At 44.6% G+C, this 24,074-nt stretch overlaps 1 protein-coding gene across 1 annotated transcript in view; it reads left to right on the top strand.

Annotated features, from left to right (window-relative positions):
* Nucleotides 1-9,066: 9,066 nt before the first annotated feature.
* Nucleotides 9,067-24,074, top strand: part of Hivep3 (HIVEP zinc finger 3) — a 403,273-nt gene continuing 388,265 nt past the window's right edge. Inside the window, exon 1 of the mRNA XM_057783680.1 lies at nucleotides 9,067-9,143. The gene's annotated coding sequence lies outside the window, so the exon portion shown is untranslated. The remainder of the gene's footprint in view (nucleotides 9,144-24,074) is intronic.

The following is a 24,074-nucleotide window of genomic DNA, read 5'->3' as shown; positions in this document are numbered from 1 at the left end:
TCTGGGGATAGCCCTTGCAGGGATCTCTGCGATGTCTTCAACCAGGACCCAGATGTTTAGAGATGGTGGTCTCGCTGAGGTGCTGGGTAGAGGAAAAGATGAATTTAGAGAGGGTGGTAAAAGAAGAAAGCCATGATTATTGGCTCCGGCCTCCTGGCCGGTGAAGAGACCATTGCAACCGTACTTCCCGTATGCTAAGTGCTCCTTTAGGCCTGCTTTATAGGGAGAATACTGATGGTAGCCAATCTTGAAATTTAGGTTCCAACTCGGCCACCTGAAATGGGTACTATAGTTGAGGATGTTTGCATCTGCTTGAGCATGGGTAATGTTTTCACCTTAAACAGAAACAAAACCGGAAGCTGAAGGCGTGTAGAGTGGGCTGCACTGACCATTGCTGGTTCGGCTCCTGCATTGATTCCCCCATCATACTTTTTATTTTTCTTTTGGTTTCTTGAGACAGGGTTTCTCTGTAGCTTTGGTTCCTGTCCTGGAACTAGCTCTTGTAGACCAGACTGGCCTCGAACTCACAGAGATCCGCCTGCCTCTGCCTCAGGCGTGCGCCACTGCCTGGCTACTCATTCATTTTTGGCAGCTGACCCCATCGGCTCAGCCATTTGGATTTCTGTGAGGGTGAGCTTTCCACTTACATCAGCCAACCCTAGGCTGTTGCTGGGAACTGGAGAGCAGGAGCCAGAAGAGTTCTGGGTGCAGGATGAGGCATGGTCTTGTTCATCTCTTCTTCCTCTAGGAGGGGATAGATTTACACTGTTGTTGGTTACTCAGGGCCTTGTGTCCCCACCCCAAACTCCTGAGCAACTCCAGCAGAGGGGCACTGAGTGCCCCACTCATTGCAGAGCACAAAGGCTGTCTTTGGCATCCAATGGCTCAAAACTGGCCGGAGGACCTGCGATTTCCAGGAATCATATGAAGCCAGAGCAGAGAACAGCCAACCAGCTCTGTGCTTCTGTTTCTCTATTTCTAGGAAAGCAACCAGGAATCATTCCACCTTACCTCTTCCTGAGGGTCCCTGTGCCTCAGAAAATCACCCGGGTGTCACTGCAAAGCACCTGCCAGCACTTCCCCCCATGTCACCCCCCACAATGCTTTTGGGCCTGGTCACTGATGATGACTGCATGTCCACATACATTGTTTTACCAGGGTTGCATATCTGGGGAAAAAGGGACAGGTTTTTTTTTTTTTTTTTTTTCCAGGGCTGGTATCCAGGGGGCAGGGGTAAGAAACTGTTCCCACAAAATTACTAGTGTGGTTTGTCAGACAGTTTATGCCAACCTCAGGCTTCCAAGGAGCTTAATCCTTATAGGCCTAGTCTCTTTCCCCTGTGCTCTGGAGTTACTGGCTACTACATTGCCACTTCTGGTCGCTGAAGGTGCTTGCAGTGCGGATATGAAGGGTGCTGGCAAGGTGAAGTCAGGGTTCAGAAGTCAGATCTCATGGGTTGGGTTGGGGAGAAGGCAGGAAGGGAGCTCAGGGTAGACTCAGGTCAAAGAGTTGGAGTGGAAGGGGTCAGAATCTGAGTAAGAGCTCCCAGGCCTGAGGGTACCAGCGGCAATGGGAATCTTTATTCCATCTCTAAAGCAGGGCCACCTTCTCTGCACCCTCCCCAGACCACTGCCCCTCGTCCCCAACTATTCTGAGTGTGTAGGGACAAGTGGGCGAAGTACAGGGGTGGGGGTGGCGATCACAGTAATTCCTAGTACTGATTAAGGATTTCTAACCTTAGCAATCTTTCCTTAAACTATACAGTGTGGCTTTCCTTAATGCTTACTGAAGAGACAATGTTTTTAAATTCTTATGAGTGTGTTTACACGTTTGAGATGTGTAAACTGTGAGAACTGATAGAATCCTTAGAGTTATCTAAATTACTTCGATTTGATTAATATGATAATGGAAGCCCAGAGTTTTATCACTAGAATTGTCAACATTATGGACAGAAAATTCAGCCCTAATAAAGAATGCATTGGCTTATATGACTGAAGAGTGTAGAGGCATTGGCTCCAGGTATGGTTTGACCTAACTGCTAAACTGCTCATCCAAAGCTCTGAGTCTTTTTCATGTTCCTTCCGTCTTTCTCAGTATTCTCCCACCCCTAGGAATCTAGCATCTGTTCCTGTAGCCTCATGCAGTCTCTCTGATTCCAGATCTTACATCACTGATAAGAGTTACAGCAGACAGGGGGATCATTTCCATCAGAATCTTTCAAACGTCGTTCCCATTTCATTGCCTCGACCCAGTTTCCGGTTGGGCATTCTAACTCACATGGCAGGGGAAACAAATAAAATGGCTTTAACAAGATAGTGAACCAGACTAGGTGCCCAGGAAGGATGAGTGGATAAATAAAAAGTAGTGTATATACATTATTTGACTTAGTTTTATAAAGAAAGATACCAGTTTATGCTGGAGAGGATGTGGGGTAAAGGGAACACGTCTCCATTGCCGGTGGGAGTGCAAACTTATACAGTTGCTTTGAAAATCAGTATGGCAATTTCTCAGAAAATTAGGAAACAATCTACCTCAAGACCCAGCAATACCACTTTTGGGTATATACCCAAAGGAAGCTCAATCGTAACACAAGGACATGTGTTCAACTATGTTGTTCATAGCAGCATTATTCACAATAGCCAGAACCTGGAAGCAACCTAGATGCCCCTCAACTGAAGAATGGATAAAGAAAATGTGGTACATTTACACAATGGAGTACTACTCAGCAGTAAAAAATAATTACATCTTAAAATTTGCAGGCAAATGGATGGATCTAGAAAAAAACTATATTGAGTGAGGTAACCAGACCCAGAAAGACAAATATAATACAGACTCATAAGTGGCTTTTAGACATAAAGCTAAGGAAAACTAACCTGCAGTCTACAACCCCAGAGAACCTAGACAACAAAGAAAACCTTAAGAGAGACATACATGGATCTAAATAGGAAGGAGAAAAAGACACAACCTCCTGAGTAAATTGCGAGCATGGGGGTCACAGAAGAAAGTAGAAGGGGAGGGGGAGGGAAAGAGGAGGGCAGAGAAAAATGTATAAAGCAATAAAACTAATAAAAAAGAAAAGGGAAACAAGATGTAATTATGACATTTGCAGGAAAATGGATTGACCTGGATATCATCACATTAAGTGAACTAAGTCAGACTCAAAGCCAAATATCACATTTTCTCTTGATGGAGGAAGGTCATTGGCTAATAAAGATCTGTAGTGGGGGCTGTGGGCCTCTTCCCACAGCCCCCACTACATTCTCTCACTATTAAATATATTTATATTTTCTCTCTGCATTTGCAACATAAAAATAGGAGGGGGATTTTGTGGAGGGAAGAAAGTGTCTGGAAGGAGTGGGGGGGGGAATGGGAAGACAAACACTTGCAACAATGCATGCTATTTCTGTGTGAGGTCTAGATTCAAGTCTATCTATCTATCTATCTATCTATCTATCTATCTATCTATCTATCTATCTATCTATCATGTTTATCTACCTAATCTATCATCAATCTCTGATTATTATCTATATCATCTACCTGGCATCTATTTTCTACTTAGTCTATTTTGGACATAAAGTCATAAGAGGGACCATTCAAGGGTAGAATGCAGAGCAAGGGAGAAGAAGACAGGATAATGGAGGGGGGGGCAAATATGAGCAAGGTATAATGATATATAGATATGAAAATAGCATAACAAAGTCCTACAACTATAAAATTAAAAAAATCAATAATTAAAAAAATTGCTTTTTAAGACTGAGACTGAAAAGATGGCTCTGGGGTTAAGAGCACTTATTGCTCTTGCAGAAGGCCTAGGTTTAATTCCCAGCACCCATGCAGTGGCTCACAACCAGCAATAACTCTAGCTCTAGGGAAACTGATGCCCTCTTCTGACCTCTACAGGCACACACAGTGCACATAAATACATACAGGCAAAACACTCACACATAAAATAAAATAATTCTTAAACTGGCCTTAAGACAATCAGACCCAATTCCTGAAATTTGAGGTGAAGTGAATGACAGCAAAATCATGTGGGTCACGGGTTCAGTTCCCAGCACCCACGTGGCAGCTTGCAGCTGTCTGTAAGTTCAAGGGCACCAGCCACACACACACGGTGCACATATACACATCTATTAAACACTCATATGCATAAAAATAAAAAAATCTCAAAGAAACTATTGGGGGAAGGTTGGGGAGATGGCTCAGTAGTTGAGAGTGGTTGCTGTTCTCACAGAGGACTTTGGTTGAATTCAACTCCCAGCACCCACATGGCGATTCATAACTCTAGTTCCAGGGGATCGGACATTGTTTTCTGGCCTCTGAGGGCTGCTGTATACACATGATACATACGAACCCCCTCTCCATTTCTCTCTCTTCCTCACACACATGAAAATAAATAATTAATTAAAGAAACCGCATGGGTTAGAATGAAGATGAATTTTCAGACAAATCCTGCAGTTCTAGTGAAGAAAGAGGAGAGCCATGGATATCAGGAAGACCAACAAGAGATGTTCCAGGACAACAATTTACCCCAGGTCAAGCATCTGGTGACAGAGGAGGGGAGCTTAGAAGTCAGGTCGCTTCAGTGAGAACTTGCATACGGAGCACTTAAGGTTCATGCTCACACACCCAGGCGAAGCAATGGGCTTGCTCTGCTCTGTTTATTCTCTTGTTCTGCTTATTAAGAAAAATGAACAAAGTACACTTTCCCACTTCTTCACAGTCCCGAAGGCCATTGTCTGAATTACTGACCTGTATTTGATCTAACATACTGTGGTCATTGAGTATGTGCTAACAGAGTACTAGCTTCCTCTAAACCCACAAGCTAAGACCGTCACCAGACAGCATCTGAGGCCTCTAAGGGGCCACTCCACTTTCTTGTACCTGCCTACCTGGTGTACCTAAAGTGTCTTGATTTACGACTTTTTTCTTCTGGTCCCATAAAAACCTTATCGAACCCTTAGCACTTTGGATATGGTAACTGGGTGACCTGACCAGGTGCTCCTGGCCATGGTGACTTAAATTTGACCCTATAATAAACTATCTCCAGTTCTTTTGAGGTGAGAGCCCCATTTCATTTCTGCATTGCCATGGTGCTTCCTGACATGGCATCTCTAAGTTCTTGGGGTCTCTATGGTAATTTTGGCCTCTCTCTTGGCTCCATACTGTGACCTCTCAGGGGCAGCTTACAGGGACTCTAGCTTTGTCACAGGCTGCTCTGGCCTCACAGGAGTTCCTCAGAAACATCAGGAGAAGCTCTTGCTTATCCTCTGTGTGCCTGCAATGTCAGCCTCACAGAGAGGGCACAGATTTCTGTCACTGACTTGAGCAGTATCCAGGCACTCCAGACTGTGACTTTAGCAGCCTGTAGGTGACCAGAAGGCTGAACACAGGGCAACGAATCTCCAACTCTGTGAAGCAGTTCACCAAATGTCCTTGAGTGGGCAAACCCAGGGCTCTCTCCTCAAACAAAAGCTCTTGAATCTGAGATAGATGGGTGTCTGGCTGATTCCTGAGATGTCCTCAGAGAATATTTTCTATTTTTTCCAGTTCAAAGTATTTGGCTGTGGGGTGCGCGTGCATGCACGTGTGTGTACGTGTTACTAGGACACTAGGACTTGAACCTAGAGATCCTCACATTCTAAACAAAAAGTTGGCTTCTCTTTCTTTACCTTTTTTTTTTTTTTTTTGAGACGGCATCTCTGCTTGTAACACTGGCTGGTCTGAAACTTGCTATGTAGACCAGGCTGGCCTCAAACTCGCAGCTATTGTGCTGTCTTTGTTTCTTAATTGCTGGAATTACAGTATTGCACCATTATACTAGCTCTCTGGCTCCTTGTGTGTGTGTGTGTGTGTGCACATACACATATATGAATATGTGTGTGCATGTTTGTATATCGTGTGTGTGTGTGTAGGCCAAAGGACAACCTCAAGTATTTTTTAACTTTCTTTATTTTATTTATTCTTTTACATCATGCACCATCCCATTCATTACCCTGTTCCTTTGTACCCACCCTCTGCCCTTGCAATCCCCCAAAATAAAATAAAATTTAAGATAAAAAAGAAAAATCAGTCTTATCATGGAAGCTGGAGTATGACACAGTGAGTTTTATGCAGTAAACCCTTGTATCCATTGCAAAGAGTTATTGGTCTGGTTTGAGGCCTCTGGTTTCTGCCACACTATCGATGCTGGGACTCATCGGGACTCCTCCTGGCTATCCTGTTGTTGCCCTGTGTCATGGAGATCTTATAGTTTGGGTTTGCAGGATCGGCCTCTTCACTTGCTCCAGGGGTGGATGTTGAGGTGGGTCAACACAAAACCCTGGTTCTGGCTTTGGGTATTTGCAAGGTTGTCCAGCCCTCCAGCTCTCCCCTGTCTTCACCAGGGTGGGCTCCAGCATTGCCTTGGCTAGTTCAACCCTTGCAGCCGAGAGCAAGGGGCGGGGCCATTTCTCCTACTTTCACATCCTCAGGGTTAGTTCTCCCACACCTGCACCTTTAGGGCCAGCTCTCCTGTGTTGCCCAGGCGTGGCATAGGGGCCACTCTCCCAAGAGAGTGCAGCTGGTGCAGGACAGGGGCAACTCTTCTGCTCTTAGGACCTCAGGGTCCGTTCTCCTACCTGCCTTGGGCATTGATGGGAAGCATCTCTCTCTGGTCCATGCTGTCATATGGCAGATGAGGGGTAGGGCCCATGGTCATGTTCTTAGGGAGGTTCACTTGCTCCCCAGTCAATAGGATCAGCTCTACTCTGCTGCCCAGGCAAACCTCAAGTATTATTTGCCAGGGACTATTTATACCCACTGGAGAGACAGGGCCTTCAGCTGGCCTAGAGCTTGGCAAGTAGACAAGGCTTGTTGGTCTATGAGCCCCATGGATCCACTTGTCTCTACCTCTCTGGCGCTGGAATTACAAGTGTGCACCACTATGCCTGGCTTTCTTACATAGGTTCTGGGGATTGACTTTAGGTCCTTGTGCATGCAAGCCAAATACTTTACCAACTGGGCCATCTCTACAGCCCCTTGGCCTCTTTTAAATGGTACTCTCTCTCCAACAACAGCACCTCTTTTGGTTATACATGCTCTTCTTTTCTGGAAATGCTATATGCTTTTCCAGATCCTATTCTGCTTTCTAATCCCAATTCTCACTGCAAATCTGGCTAAAACCAGCCAGCAATACCCATGCCACAGCCCGAATGCCTTAAGTTTCTTCTATCAGATAAACTTGTCTCTTCCACAAAGTCTAAGACAAGTTCTTTACCGGAGTGTAACATAATGGCTTCTAGTCTAGTTCCCAATAGAGTCCTCACTTCCACCGGACACCTCATAAACACAGCCTTTGCTGTCTACACCCCTAATAGCATGGTGTTCTCTTAAGTTCCTGCCAGAATTTCCCATTAAACTCCACTGAAGACAACATTTTAGACTTTCCTGCTCCCTGAAACTTTCCCAAACTCTTTTACAATAATTCCAATGTCTTCTGAACCACATCATTAAGCCCCCCACTCCTCATTACCAATAGTCTGTGCTAGTCAGTGTGGCGGGTTGCATGAGAACAGCCCTATAGCTGAATACCTGGTTCACAGAGAGAGAACCATTTGGGAAGGATTAAGAGGTGTTGCTTTATTGGAGGAGGTGTGTCACTGGGGGCCAAGCTTTGAGGTTTCAAAAGCTCTGCCATTCCCAATAGCTCTCTCTGTCTGGTGCTTGTGGATCAAGTTATTGGCCTACTTGCTGTCATATTCCCAGCCCTGGTGGTCATGGACTCACCTTCTGAACCATAAGCCCACAATAAATTCTTTCTTCTATAAGGTCATAGTGTCTTACCACAGCAACAGAAAAATAACAAGACCTTTCTGCTGCTGCCATAACACTTGAGATAAACAACTTAAAAGACCTAAATTTTCCTTTTGGCTCATGGTTTGGGTCTATTATGAGGCCACTGTACTGACAGTGCAGGGCAACACAGCTCCTCAGATCATTCCAGGCAGAAGACTGAGAATGAGCCGCACAGGTCCCAGTACACACTTTAGGGAAGTCCCCAGAGGCCTTACTTCCTTCTGTAACGCCCAGATACTGAAGGTTGCATCTCTTTCCAATAGCACCAGCAGCTGGGGACCAAGCCTTCAATACAGGGCGTGCTTAGGTTCCAAACCATAATGAGAAAAACTCTATGCATTTAGTAGTCCTTTCTCAATCTCCCCTTCTGTGTCCCTGGAAAACTCTAGTCCGTTTCATATCTTGATAGATTTGCCTCTTCTGGACGTTCCACACAAACAGAACCATACCCAGTGGAGTCTTTTGTGACTGGTATGCGTTTAAGGTTCATCCTTTTTATTATCAAACACTGGTCCATTGCATGAACAAACCAAAATTTGCTTAAGGATCACCTATCAACCCACAGTTCTTTTCCTGTTAACCCCTTTTCTTGTTAACGTGCTGCTGGGAACATCTGCATCTAAGTGTTTTGTGTAGACATTCTCTTGAACATCTACCTAGGAGAGAATTGCTGGGTATCTATTGATTTTTGTAGGGTGTCACATGATCTTGTTTACACACTGAACTAGGGAGCCGGGGAGGTGCTGGGAGCGAGCGAGGCTATTTCCTTCAGCGTTTCTCACTCTGATTGGCAGGATCCTATCACTCACGCTAATCTGGCTTTCCCGGGACACTTGCTGACCAAGGAGCGGATCCGAAGTGTGGAGCTGGGCCCCTTGCCTGACTGGTTTAGGGTCTCCTCTAGTCAGGGATGGTCTCTTCACACAGACTCCTTCACTGCTTCTCCAGTAGTCCAGGGCTCAAAACCAACCCAGCAGAGGAAGATGAGAAGCAAGCTGCATTCAGCTCCAAGACCGCCAGCACTGGCTATTGCTCTGCCCTCTGAGCTTCCGCGCAAGCGCGGCATCCCAACCCCCAGCGAGGAGGCGGGGAGTGGGCGGGGCTGTCGTCCTCCAGGCCAATCGAAAGCGAGCGCCCCCGCCCTCGGCGCGCTGTGGACCGAGCTTGACCCCGGTCGCGAACTGGGGGGCGTGGCCGTGGAGGGGGCGTGGTTGCGGGCTGGAGGCGGGTCCTGGGGCTGTCAGTCGGCGCCCGCCGCCGCTACTGCTCGCACGCCGGGCCTCCGGAGCCGCCTCAGCCCAGCACAGGTAAGGCCGCCGCGCTGCAGCGCCGTCGCGTCTCTGGGGACCGCTGTCCGCGTCCGCGGGCCGTGTCAGCGCCGCGCCGCCCAGGGGGCGGGTCCACGGCTTCCCCTCCCCCCACGACGCCCCTCGGACCCTGACTGTCCGCACGCTTGCGGGGATGCGGGGTGGGGGCTTTACTCTCACACCTGTCCCCTCGTTGCGCTGGCGGGCAGTTCTTGGAGACCCCGCGCAGCCCCGGGCGGGGAAAGTTTGTTGACATCCGAGCGCCACGGGGAGCGGGCGGCTGAGCCGCGGGGATGCGCCTTGGGCAGCAGCGCGGCCGTGGCCTGGGTGGCCCGCGTGGCTCGGGTCCAGAAGTCCTGCTGAGAGCCGCGCGGGGTCCGAGGCTGCTGCGGGGCGCGGGTCTCCGCGTTAGCCCGGGTCTCAGTGCTCTGCCCCCTCCTCGTGTTTTAGCGTTGACATTTAGACGCGGTGGGGGAATTTACTTCGCTTTTTCCTAACACCTCATGTTTGTGAGGTGCCTTGCCAGGCCTGATTAGTTAATTAACAAGGTGGGAAAAGCAAGATAGACCCTGATATGAATGGTCAATGCCTTTAGCAACTCCTTAAAATCCGCTTAGAGTACTGGCGGTAAGAGAGGTTTTTGGCCAAGGACAGCCCCGGAGTCTTCTGGTTGCTCCAGAGGGCTTAGGTACTCCGTGCAACGCTGTCCCTATGTATGGAGGCTCTAAGGTCTAAGGAAGGCTCTCCAGTTTTCTAAACATAAGCAGAGGAGGAAATGGACGCTGAGGAAGCAGTCTACCAAAAAACAGGTTCAAGTAAGTTTGGCCCCCGTGTCTGCTACCAGGTTACCATCCTGAGCAGAAAACCTCTCCTCTTCCTCCTCCCTCGTTGCCCTCCCAGGAGGGTTGTATCCACACGGTAGGCACGACTGATTCCCCTTTCAGCCTGAAGACCTCTTGTTACCTGTACTCTTACCGACCCGCCTAGGGACAGCCTCTCAAAAAGGCTTAATTAACACTTTCATCTGCCCATTAAGCAGTGGACCTTGAAATCCTTTGTAATCAGGTGCTGTTGTAGTGCCGAATCTTTAATAATACCTAATTCATTTTAATAGTGTTTCTATAATAACCTTTCTATTAGTATGCCAGCCTTGCAACACCAGGACTGTGTTAGAAGCAGCAATTTACTAGAAATATTGTCACAGCAAAAAAATCTCCCTAACAGATTTGCAACCCACGTTACTTAGATAATTACTGCTAGGGGGCATAAGTTATTTTTCTTTTTAATATTTGGTGCAGTAGGTGTTACAGTGGTTTTGATCTCTGAGGTCTTTCTGAGATTGTTTGTCCCAGTAGAAATGGTGTCAGCCACTATGAAACGATTTACTTTTTGATAGAAATCATATGAGTTCCATGTTCCATACTGATACCTTTTTGGGCAAGACTCTGAGCTGATATCATTTGGCTTTGTTTTTCTGACTTATATCAAAACGAAGATTTTTAAAAACATTTATTATATTATATAAACATATATTATAATGGGTCTATTAAAGCCCCATTGATGTTGATAGCATATTTTATTATTAAAACATAACCTGTGGTGGTCTGAGCGCTTTATGGGGTTTTATGTCAACCCCATGATTTCCCTACTGAGAAGGTTCAACTGGTAACCCACATTTCAGACAAGGAGACTGAGGCCCGTTGCTTAAATTCAGGTGGGACAATGAAATCACAGATTCTAACTCTGGTAGCCTGAGTTCAGAGTCCAAGGCTAACCAGTGTGTGGTCGTGCCTCTCCAGACTCCTCTTTCCACAGGTATGATTTCTCGTCGCTGTTCACACAGTGTCACATTCTGCACCACAGGGAGGAAGTGGGTACTTCACAGCATCGCATCAGCACCGGGGTAGGAGTTCTTATGACTTTCTCCATGTTGCCACCAAAATTCTGTGATTTTGAGACAAAATATCATCTTCCTCCCTTCCATCGCTTCGCCCATGGGATAGCAGTCAAGGAAGCAGATAAGTCAGCTATCCTTAATCCTGGGAGCTGGAGCCATGAGTTAGTACACATAGACCTGAATGTCCTCTTTCTTAAGCGAGCAGAAGATCCAGTACAAATGGTTAATATGTATGTGGATAAGGAACAAGAACTGGAAGGCTGTACAGTGGAAGAGAGGCTTCACTTTGTAAAGCATTCTTAATTTTTAAAATTATATTTATTTACTAATTTTGTGTGTGTGTGTAGAAGAGAGCGAGCACAAGATTCTCACCTTTCACCACATGGGTCCTAGGCATTGAACATAGGTCATGAGGCTCAGTGCAACTGCCTTAGAGCCATCACACTGGCCCACGTTGTTACTTTTATAATAATAATAACTCAAAGAGCAGTACAGCCAGAAGAGAGTTAATTCTATAGATTTGGGATAGCAGATGTGGTACTGTGTAAGAGGCATCTGTGAGGAACCCTTGGCATTGGCATCATTTACAGATAATGCCAGGACCTAAACTGCAGACCAGTGGGTTCCCAGAATCATGGTATATAGGTTGGGAGGATATGTTAAAAGTCGTTTAGGGGGCTGGGGAGATGACTTAGTGGGTAAAGTACTTGGTGTGCAAACATGAAGACCTGAGTTCAGATGCCCAGCACTCAACGTAAAACAAGGATGTGTGGCATGACCACTGGGGTGCAGACATGTGGATTCTGGGGCTCCTGGCCAGGGCTGGGAATGTAGCTTAGTGATAGAATGCTTGCCTGATGTGCACGAGGAGCCAAGCTAAGTTTCCAGTGCCACAAAAGAGTGGTAGAGAGAGATAGTCTGATGTCTCTATCTCTGTCTGTCTGCCTGCCTGTTCTAGTTTGAGGGATGGGAAATTGTGGTTTGTGCTCTTGAAAGACACTCTGTTGTCAGTGTAAATGAAAAGGGGATTAGAGGAGAGATGCTAAGCCAGGGAGACATTAGGAAGCCAAGGCTAGACCCAGGATGTGGTAATCTAGGGTGAGACAGGCAGTGGCATAGGGTGGATCTAGGAAGAAATAGACCCCAGATGACAAGCCATGCACACAGCAACAGCCTGCCAGTAACATCAGGAATACGAGAGGACAGAGGCTTGCCAGATCCACTGATGGAGTTGACAAGTTCAAGAAGCCATTCTGCATGTATATCCCCAAAGCTATGTGTTGGGGTGAGGCTAATGAAAAGCCTCTACAGAAGATAGGTTTCTTTCTTCACGTGAAGGGAGGGTACCACTTAGCTTGAGTGGGAAACTCCCTCTGTGTAGTGAAGAAACCTTGGTATCCCCCGTGGGGGCTGCTGTCTCTGATGCTGGCTGGCTGTTGTACTTCTTGGCTAAGCCAATACTGGTTATTCTAGCCTCTGAAGTGTGGAGGTGGCAGAGAGTAGGCCCTGAACCAGAGCAACGGTCTCACTACCCCATTTAATGATGGAGGAAGTAGGCGTGAAGAGTCGGGGTGTAAAAGGCTATTATTATTATTATTATTATTATTATTATTATTTTGGTGTTATTGCCCAGAGAAGGAGTAGAGATATGACTGTTTTGAAGTGGAACCATTAGAACACATTGGCATTTTTTTTTCCTGATTTGGTTGGAGAATGTTCTTGTGGGGACTCTGTCCTCCAGCGACCCTCTTAAACCTGTGCTGGAGAGCCAGTGTGCGTCATGGGCTGTGCTGGGAAAGCCGCCGGGGAGCTTGTCTTTCCAGCTGAAACTCAGATTGTGTGGTGCTCCACGAGGCTGGGTGAGATGTTTGGATGACCACACTGACTGGAAAACAGGATAATGTGGGGGAAGCAAATGAGATTTTCACAGGAAACCGCAAAGACAGAGGATACGGTTGGGAATGCTGAGTTCACTTTTCTCTTGGTGCTTTACATATTTCTGGCTTAGAATGCAACGTTTCTTAAGTCTTCATATTTATAAATTCATACGTTGAAATATATTGTCTAATTATGGGGGAATAAACAGTACAAATCTCCCTTTATGTCCCCCCCTTCTGCCCCTCTCTCTCTTTGCTCAAAAACTTCGGTCTTGCTTTTTCAATCTGTTAGACTGGTGTTTGTCCACAACTTCTGATTTTGTCCCTCCCCCTTCCCCATTTGGTAATATCCAGAGACATGGTTGGCTGTTACAGCTAGGAATGGTCTATATGCTTCCTGGCAGTTAGTGGGTAGAGACCAGAGATGCTGCTGAACATTCTAGGACACACAGCACCATGTTTTCCCCACCACGAAGAACCATGCAGCCCAACATGTCATAGTCTTAAAGGTGGAGAGCATCACAATATGTGATTATGCAGATTCTCATCAGGAGCAAGCTGAGGTTAAGGGAAGAGGAAGGGGAAGAAAACAAAGTGTTCCTTTCCCTCTTTGGAGTGTCACATCTGAAATCCAGAAGGAGACCCAGCTAAGCGAGCTGCCACGGGGGAGCTCTCTCAATAGCTTGATTGCTCAACTCGGTAGTTTGGAACAGGAAGTGGAGGCCCTTGCAGCGGCAAGAGGCTGGGGGGATGATTTGTGGAGGCATTTGGGTTTATATGCTGGGAAGAGCTGCTGGGTCCCATCAGAACGAGCTTTTAAAGTTCTAGACGAGTTTTCAAAGCTTGTCTTGTTGAAGACATTGAGTGTGGTGCTTGGAAGATACAGCCTCTCCTGTGGCAGTGCATGGCCTTGTGGAAGGCTGTGGACCTGAAGGCCCATGTACTTTCTGGATTGTCCAGAGAAGACAGCCAGCAGCATTAGTTTGTTTTCAGGTTGATTTGTCCTCTCCCCACTTCCCCTTCACATCCATTTTTAATTATACAAAATGTTAAACATAGATAAAAATTGAGAACATAGTGTAAATCCTGTCTATATACTGTCCATCTTTAGTGATTGTCACTTACTAATTGTGATCTTCATACCATGTCTGAATGTCCCCTCTCGCTTTCCTGGTCTTGGGGATCAAACCACAGGTCTTGCACATACTAGACAAGCTCTTCCATTGGGCTACATCCCTAGACTATTTTGTCCCCCTCCCCCTTTTCTTAAATGTGGATAGAGAGTAAAAAGCTTCTAGTCCTCTGCTTGGGCAGTCAAGGAGATAGTAGTTTTAGATTCTTCAGTCTCCCTAGAGGAAAGCCAATGAGGGGACATGCCACAGTTAGAGGAGCCACGAGGGCCTGACTGTAACAGGGATAGGCTAGGTAAATCAGGCATGGGGCTGTGGGGTAGAGCTTAGCTCTTCTTGGAGAGTGAGCACAAGCTGTCAGAGACAGTTCATTTCTTTTGAACCCTCTGGCTAGAGAAGCTTACCTGGAATGCTCTCCTGGCAGAATCCCACGTAAGGATCTAGCCACAGAGGCTTGTGTTTCTGGAGACAGCTTAGGTATGGTCTCCTTCCTGTTTCACTCTGGGCATGCATGGGTGGAGAGCGCTGAGTGTTCAGGACAGCCTCTGGCTCCCTTCCGATGGCTTTGCATGGAGCAGCTCCTCTATAGAAACATAAGCTGGAGAGGCAGGCACTTCATAGTCTGAGAGGCCCTTTGTGGCAGTCACTCTATCCTTGCATCTGCAGCAGAGGAAGGCCTCCTCCTGCAGCCTCAGTAGCCCACCCCATGCAACGACAGCCAGCTCTGCAGTTTACTTTGCATTCCAGCTTGCTTTTCTCAGCAGCGTCTCCCTAACCTGAAGAGCCATTGGTTTAGGCCATCAGGGCCGTGGCATGCCTTTACTTGACCCAGCGTGGTGTTGTAATCTACACGTAAAAATGGCTTCAAGAGTTGAGAGAGTTCTTGAATAATCATTTAATTAATGTCTATGAATTTTAATTAGTATGGGTTTCTACAGACCTTGACCTCCCAGACCAAGTTCATGAGCAGTTATATTGGCATGGAGACCTGGGTCCCTGCAAAGCTGTGTTTTCTGTTCTTACTTTGTTTACTGAATGCAGTTACCCTCTCCTCATTCCACAGAAGGTCGTGTGGTGTTAGCTTGCCATGAACACTCTGTGTAGTGTGGTTCTTAGCTCTTCATGTCTGGGGCAAGGTGGCTTGTTTGCTTAGTTTCTAGTGTCTGGTCTGTGCCAGGGTCACATGCTGACTTCATTACTTACATTGACTCTAACCTTTAGATGTTTTCTAGGTAGGAATCAGGATTCCCATTTTATAGATGGGCAAACCGAGGAAGGTTTAAGAAGGCTCAGGGCATAGCACTGGACCTTAACAGATGCTTTGACTATAAATCCCAGGTGATTTCCACACAGCCCTTCTCACCCCCACAGCTCAAGTTGGTGGGAGACTGACAGGTTGGTGGGGAGATGGAGGCAAGTGCCGTGGAGGGGGACTGAGAGTTATGTTTACTGAAATAATGAAGTCTTCACACTGAGGCCCCTGGGAAACATTGCTTTTGAGTGTGGCAAATTGCCTACGTCCTATTTTAGAGCTGACTATATAAAGCAGAAGTTGCACAGGGGTAGCCCTGAGCCGGGTTTGGTCAGCAGATGTGTTTTATATAGTTGATAGAGTTTTTCTTAATTACAAAATTGCATTAGTTGTCATCGCGTAGAGTGTGAAAGTGGGAGCCTTGGCCTTTCTCAGGCACCAGGACTGCAATCCTTTCCAGAACTGCCTAGCAGCTGCTGTCGCTGGGCACAGCGAGGTCTCCACCTTGTCACCTATTTATGCTACCTGCCAGGACTCTCAAAGTGTCTGAGCAGGGCCACCCTGACGGAAGTTATGCACTCTCTCAGCTAGGGCCAGAGGTCTGTCTGTCAGAGGGTTGGAGTGTGCAGACGGCAGAGGTGGTGCCCGACCTCAGCAGCTCTTGGTCTTAGGAAGTACCAGGAAAGTTGTATTTGTTGAGGTAGGAAGTACAACTGACATAAAAGCTTTATCCTTTGCAACACTGAGAACTAAGGTGCATACAGCTTGAGGAAGAAACACTCTTGGGTATAATTAGGATCAGAGAACAAAAGAGAGACTGCAGAATGAGTGACAGACAAGCCGCCATGTTTGTAGGGAGCACTGTGTTTGTGTAGAAGGGAAGAGGAGAGCCTTTGGACTCTGAAGCAGCTCATCTGGAAGTGTCGTAGGCATTCACATGCCAGGAGGAACCTCATCCTAATGCCATGACTGGGTGGGAGAACAGTTTCTTCAGTAGCAGTGAAGAAAACAAACTTATAGGCTGTTTGAATCAAAATTGCAATGGAAACATTAAAATGTTTCATGCACCATTAAAATAAAAAGAAAAAAGGTTTTGATTAATGTGCCAGCAAGTTGGGAAGATGAAGAAGAACAACCAGACCGAAGCCTGTGGTAGAGCGTGACCTGGGGAGTTGAGTGCTCATGAGCACAACTCAAGCTACTTTTGCCTCAGAACCATTGTGGATCTGCATACAGACTTTGGTTTCGCCAGTCTTGAAGGACAATGAACTCAGCAGTTAAAGGACATGGCTTGCCTAAGAGAAGAGAATCACTCGGACACCAGCTGTGTTTGAGTGGAACTCCTGAGGACAAAGGTGAACCAGGAGCTAAAACCATGTCACCCCATTCCCTAGGGACAGATGAGAAGATTGCCTTGGTAATGAGCAGAGCAAAGGAGAGACAGGAAGGTGCCCTGGGGTCACTGGGCAGCTTTTCCACAGGCTTCAAGGTGATTTTAACTTGTCCAACTGGATAGAAGCCTAGATACCCAGAAGAATGAATGATCAGTGTCCTCTAAAGGAAGGTATCTTTTCTTTCTTCCTGTCTTTTTTTTTTAACTTTCTGAGGTTATTGAACTATATAATCAGAAGTAATAAGACATACAAAAATCCCATACATATTGAGATAAAAAACAACTGATAAGAACGAATAGCTTCACAGGTTCTTTATGTCTTATGGATACATAGAGAAAGAAGAACTTGGACTTACGTTTTGAGCAGCTTACTAATGTCTTCAGCAAGTGAGGAGCAGTTGACAGTGGCTTGGAATCAGTAAATGGGCCAATGTATCGAAAAGAGTTTTCTGAAGAGGAAATACGAATGGTCAAGAAATATTTCTTAAAATGTTGAACATCCATAGGTGTCAGATACATGTGAATTAATACAACTTTGAGATTCCTTCTCACCCTAGTTAGAATGGCTGTCACCAGCAAATGTGACAACAACATTGATGAGGATGTGGGAGAAAGGGGAACCATTATTCACTATCCATGAAAGTGTAAGTCAGTGGTTATCAGCATGTGGGTCCCAACCCCTGGGGGGTTGTCAAATGACTCTTTCACAGGGGTCATCTAAGACAACTGGAAAACACAGATATTTCTATTATGATTCATAACAGTAGCAAAATTACAGTTATGAAGTCGAATGAAAATAATTTTATGGTCAAGGTCACAGCATTAGGAAGAACCTCTTGTGTAAATGATGTAGCCACTGTGGAAACTGGTATAGAGACTCTTTAAAAAGAAATCTGAAAATAGAACTAGCATGTGACCTAGCTACACCATTCTTGGAGATACACCCAAAGGACTCTGTCCTACCGTAGGATGCCTACTCATCCATGTTTATTGCCACTCTAGTCACAATAAGGGAATAGCATTAGCATTTTCCATACATGAAGCCTACACCACAGTGGACTGATATCTACAGCTGAAATAGCTGACAAGATAGAAATCTACGTGCAGAGAAGACACTTCAAGAAAGTTGGGAACATTTCCCAGCACTGCACGAAGACAACCTTACCGAGAGATTCCAGATAGATGCTAAGGGTTTTTAAATATGTGGATTAGTGTTGATGCAGATGAATACTGAAGTGAAAAAAAAGAAATTTTATACTTTACTACCTAAACTCTGTAGACTTGAAAGTGAGTAAAAAATAGCTGGGGAGAGGTTTAGGATCCATCACAAAGGGATTTCTGGTTTACCCAGGAGATGGTGACAAATAAGAAACAGTACTGGATGGCTTGAAGATGCTTTTTGTGTAGCGTACACACACAAACCGCAGGGTCACATTTAAACGCCATTTGAAACCTGTCAGGGAAAAGACTTGATGTGGATGTTCAAGGAGGGTAGCTTTGTGCAAAGAAGAGAAAGAGGAAGGAGAAGAGAAAGAGGAAGGAAGCATTCCAGGTGAGGTACACGGAGTGAGCATGGTTTGTAGGAGAGTAAGGGGTTAGGGATCCAGGCAGTATGGCCAGAGTTAGAGGAGACAGATTAGTAGAATCTTTAAGGACAAATATGAGGGTCAGGAGAGATGGCTCCATGGTTAGGAGTGCATACTGCTCTTGCAGAGAACCCATGTTTGGCTCCCAGTACTCATATTAGGGGTGAATCTTACAGCTGTCTATAACTCCAGCTCCAGGGGATCTTACACCCTCAATTACTCTCCACAGGCACTGCACTCATGTGCACAACCCCCACACAGTCATATACATATGCACAGATTTAAAAATAGAATAGTTTTAGAAAGAATAAATATGAGCAGATATCTGGGAAAAATCTGGGAAAGAACAGTAGTGTTGTGAATATAAATGCCTGCCTGGTTTTGAACGTTGTATCCTCAAGTAAGGTAACTAAACCCAGGTGGTGTTGGCTCAGGATTCTGCTGGGTGTCTGTGGGTTTTACTGCCCAGCAGGAACCATTGTTCTCCGGGCTGAAGGATCCACCATTGTCATTTGGATGATGGGAAAAGAACACACCACACAGAAGAAACTGCATCCAGATGACATCATTTGGGTCACATCTGGTTTTTCTTTCATGTCATTTAGAAATAAAGAACCAAAAGTGACCCAAGAATAGACAGAAATATTGGGCATGGGCATTCTGTCTTTTTAGATGCTCCCCCAGGCTTTGCTCTGCATTTCTAACCAGCTTCTAAAATTGAGCCATCCCAAGACTTGCATCTTGGATATCATCTTCGTTCTAAGTGAATGTACCGAGTCTATGCAGTGGACTACCTCCTTGAACATGGCTTTTAAGTTTGCATCTCAAATGTTCATTATTCTTCTGATATTCAGACCCATCAATCAGGCTGCCCAGTAAGATTCCCAGTAGGATGTCTAGGATGATCTGAAATGTAGCATGTTTTCTACCAAACCCCCACTATCTGAGTCCTGCTTCTTTTTGGCACAAGATCTTAAGCTCATAAACACCACCATCATCTACCCAGCTGTTCAGGACCCTGACCTAAGAGTCAGCCTTGATTCTTTGCTCTCCTGTTCCTCCACATTTAGATGATAGCCAATCCTGTATCTGACCCCTTCTCTTTACCATTCTCAGCACAGCCCAAACAGCACCGACACTGGCTTGGACTATTGATATAGCTCTGTAACTGACCTCTACATGTCCTCAAACAGCTGATTTTACATTTATGTTAAAGTACCATTTAAAAACATGTATCTGGTCATGTTATTTTTCTGCTCAAAACGAATGTGCTTGTTTTCTTAAAAACAACAGTCATTGTTCTCCTAATATGCTTGGGATGACCTAAATTGCTAATGTAGTTATAAGACCCCATACAATCTGACCTTGCCTGAATTCCAAGTTGTCTTGTTTTCTATCTCTCTGCTTTGCTACTGTCACACTGCCACCACCTTTGCTTTTCTTAGAATGTGAATCTGTCTCTGCCTGGGGGACTGTGTGCTTCCTCCTTCTGTCTTTTTGTGATTTATGTCACTCAAGCCTCCAACCAGATTAGACTTTCTCAAAGTGGCCTTCTCTAACTATCCTCTGTTCAGCCTCCCTTTCCTCTTCCACACTTTAGCCTGCCCTGCTTCATCCTTCAGAGCACTTCATACTGCTTTGTTGGTTCTCCTTACTAACAGACAGCTCCATGAAGCAAGAACACCATCTTATTCAATGCCGTACCACTGGAATATTGCTTGGATTGTAGTTTGAGCCAATGCATTTATTGAATGACTGAGATAATTATATAATTTTATAGGAGATTTATTATCCAATGAATGGCTCTAAAGAAACTGGTTGGACTTATAGAAGATGCACCCTTAATTACAAGATGAGTTTAGGGCTGATACATTTGACAATTGACAATTTAGATAGAGTGAAATAATTTTTTGAAAAAATCTGTTATGCCAAAACCAACACATGAAGAAATAGAAAGAATGAACATCAATATTAAAGAATTGATTCCATTGTTAAAGATCTTCCCAGCAAACATAAAGATAGACAAATATGAAGACAGACTGCAGGTGGTCTCCGGATGAAGTCATCTAGGCATTGGAACGAAAGACTGACAGCAGTCTTCAGTACTCTTCCAGAGAGGAAAAGCACGGAGAGCATTTCACTGCCCATTCTATCAATCAATCAATCAATCAATCAATCAATCAATCAATCAAACAACAAACAAACCCCACTCCAAAACCTTGCAGGAACATTACAGTAAAAGGAAGCTGAAAAGGGTCAGTGAAGTGGCTCAGTGGTTGACAGTGCTTGCTGCTCTTCCAGAGGACCTGAGTTCAGTTCTACACCAGGCATCTCACAGCTCCAGGGGTCCATCTCTGTGCTCTTCTGTACTCTTTAGGTACCTGCACACACATACTGCACACACACACTATACATACACTTCACACACACATAACTGCACACACACAATGCACAACATATTACACATACTGCACACATACTGCACACACTATACACATACCTCATACACACTGTACATACACACTGCATACATACTGTACACACAGTGCACACACAGTGCACACACACTGCACACACACTGCATACACACACAACCTGTTTTCAGAAAATTGAAGATCAAATTTTTATGGGCCTATATTTACAAATCTTAAAATATAACCTAATGAATTCATCAGTATATAAACGTCCAGAAAATCATAACCAATGGGGTAAGTTTTAGGAATTCAGGAGAAGTTTAACACTTGAAAACAAATTAAGGTAATTTCCTCTAGTAATAGAATATAGTAGAAAAATACAATCATCTCAGTAGACATAAAAAGGTTTGATGAAATTCAATATTATTCATGATTTTGTCTGAACCAAGGAATCTTAATCTGATAATGGGTACCTAAAATAAGCATCCTGTCAATGGTGATAATTTGAAATATTGAAAAATCTTTATTATAAGATGTCTGGTAACCCCCATTTATATTGAACATTGCATTTGAAATCTTAGTTACTGTCCCAAGACCAGAAAAGAAGTAAAGGCCTAGGAATTGGAAAACTCATTACAGAGACACAATATGATTGTGTACCTAGAAAATCTAAAAGAATCTATAGATAAATTATTGAAATTAAGTAAGTTTAACAAGGTTTCTGGATACAAGGTCAGTCAATCATTTGTAGTTGGCCATTCTTAGTGGTATATGTTATATTCCTAGCTGCTCAAAAGGCTGGAACAGGAGGACCACTTGAGCCTCAGATTTCAAGGCCAGTCTGGGAAGCATAGTGAGACCCTTTCTCAAAAACAAAATAAAACATAATAGCAAGAAACAGATTGTTCAGGAGCTGGTGAGATGGCTCAGCAATTAAGAGCACTGACTGCTTTTCTAGAGGACCCAGGTTTAAATTTCGGCACCTGCATGGTGGCTCAGCTGTCTGTAACTCCAGTTCCATGGGACCCAGTACCCTTTTCTGGCCTGTGCAGGCACTACACGTGTATGGTACATAGACACACATGCAGGCAAAACACCTTTACACATAAAATAAAAATACATCTTTGAAAGAACCAACTCTATAGTCACACATAATAATGACAAAATTAAAATGAAATTTAAAACATACAATTTACAGGAACACCCCCCCCCCGCCAACCCCTCAAATTCATGTGAACAAATACAGTTAAGATGGGCAACATCTCTATGCTGAAGTTTCTATTACTCTATGATGAGAGTAATATGAGAAATTTTGAGTAGACAGATATACAATGTTCATAGATTGATTGTAAAATCTTGTGACAATAGAATGCTGAGATGAAGATAGTCATGAAGAGAAAGGAGGAGGCTAGGAGAGCCATACTCTTAGGTGTTGGGTGATTATAAAGCTATTGTAATGATGCCAGTGCGGTGCTCATGATGGATAAGCGCGTGGCCCTGCCGAGGAACATGCAGTTATCCCTTGCCTTCTGGTTGGGATGGATCTAGCAAAAGCCAGATTAACAAGAGAGAAAGATGCAAGTTTATAGTATGTTTGAGCACATTTCACACAAGAGAACCTCAATGACTCAGAGCAGTGACTTGCAAACTGACTTGCACAGGTGGCTTCATTAACAAGAACATTGAGTTTGTAGAGAAACAGAAGGGCAGGGATCAGGGTTTTAGGCTGAGGGGAAGTAGGGGGAATTGATAGAATTTTCCCTTTGTTTATTGCTTCTTTGTTTCCTTTAGTGAAAAAAAAAAGATTTTTTTTTTTTTGTGTGTGTGTGTGTGTTGAAGAGGTACATTTTGGGGGATGGGTCTTATTTAATTTAAACAAATTAAACAAAATTTACAGAGATCGTTATGTAACCACTTAAGTTACAATAATGTAACACTGAAATGTGCTAGAGAAAGAATGCATTTAAAACAAAGAATGCTGGTTTAATTTAATACTCATATGGCACATCTCCCTTAAGCAGAAATGGGACCAGGAAAGACTATGTGGGCTTAAATATTTGGATTGGATGCATATTGTATTATGAGATGGCTGTGGCTCTGTGGTGGTAAGGGACGGAATGTTGTATTCTGAGTGTGAAATGTACTCCACAGGCTCATGTGGGGGATGGGTGCTTTGGAAGGCGAGGAACCCTTATGATATGGGAAGAAGTGATTCACTGGAGGTGGATTTGGAGACTACATAGCTCAGCCCTGCTTCCTGTCCATTGTTTGCATCTTGATTGCAGAGACAATATGATCAGCTGCCACATGCTCCTGTCTCAGTCACCAGGATGGCTTGTATCCCCTAAAAAACAAAACCTTCCTCTCTTATGTTGTTTTACTTTGGCAGAAGGGTATTCTAATGCCCCATTTGTACTGCTCAGCTTTCTGTTACTGTAACGAATACCTGAGCCGGTCAGCCTGTGAAGAGGAATGGGTTATCTTGGCTCACAGTCTTCAGGGTTCTAGTCCATGAGCATTTTGCTCTGTTGCTTTGGGCCTGTGCCGAGGCAGCTTATCATGGAGGGGTATGTGACAGAGCTCACTTCATGGCTAGAAATCAGAGGGAGGGGCTCATGCTGAGCGACTTCTAGGGACCTTTCACTAGACCTCGCTTTCTAGTGGTTCCACTGTCTTTCGTTAGTGCCTCACTCTTGAAGCTCAGGCTGTGAATGCATGGCTCTTTGGAAGATATTCAGGATCCAAGCAATAATGTTTCTGGGAATTTCTATTTTCACAGCTTTTGCCAGATCTTGGCGACACCCTTTAGAAATTTAAATGTGCATTCTGTTTGACTTAACAGTCCTAAGTTTTCTCTAATTTTATTTCAGGAAACATTTGCACACATATGTAGAGACATAAACACACATGTGTTCATATATTTGCACATATATATCAAGATATATATTAAAGCGCGTGTATGGTATTGAAATTGGTGATATTGTAAACTGGGCAGCGATGGCACTCGCCTTTAATCCCAGCACTCAGGAGACAAGCAGGCAGATCTCTGAGTTGGAGGCCAGCTTGGTCTTCAGAGTGAGTTCCAGGACAGTCAGGGCTACACAAAGAAACTTTCTCAAAAAAAAAAAAAAAAAGTGATATTGTGTGAGATTTGTTAGATTCGATCCAGCCTGTCTAAACTGTCACTTGTGAAAAGTTGACAGCTGATTTGTCTTACCTGATAAATTCAGAGGCTCAGGTAAACTTTTATTCAGTATCATCCCACTTAAAGAATGATATATTTTATTAGAAAATTTTGGGATACTAAATACCTGTAACTATGATAATGGTGAGATTATGAAAAATTCTACTTTCTAAGTTACATGTTTGGATTTTTTTACAA

This window comes from Chionomys nivalis, chromosome 11, assembly GCF_950005125.1.
Source record: "Chionomys nivalis chromosome 11, mChiNiv1.1, whole genome shotgun sequence".
Classification (NCBI taxonomy): Eukaryota; Metazoa; Chordata; class Mammalia; order Rodentia; family Cricetidae; genus Chionomys; species Chionomys nivalis.
This window is presented reverse-complemented; position numbering and strand designations above follow the sequence as displayed.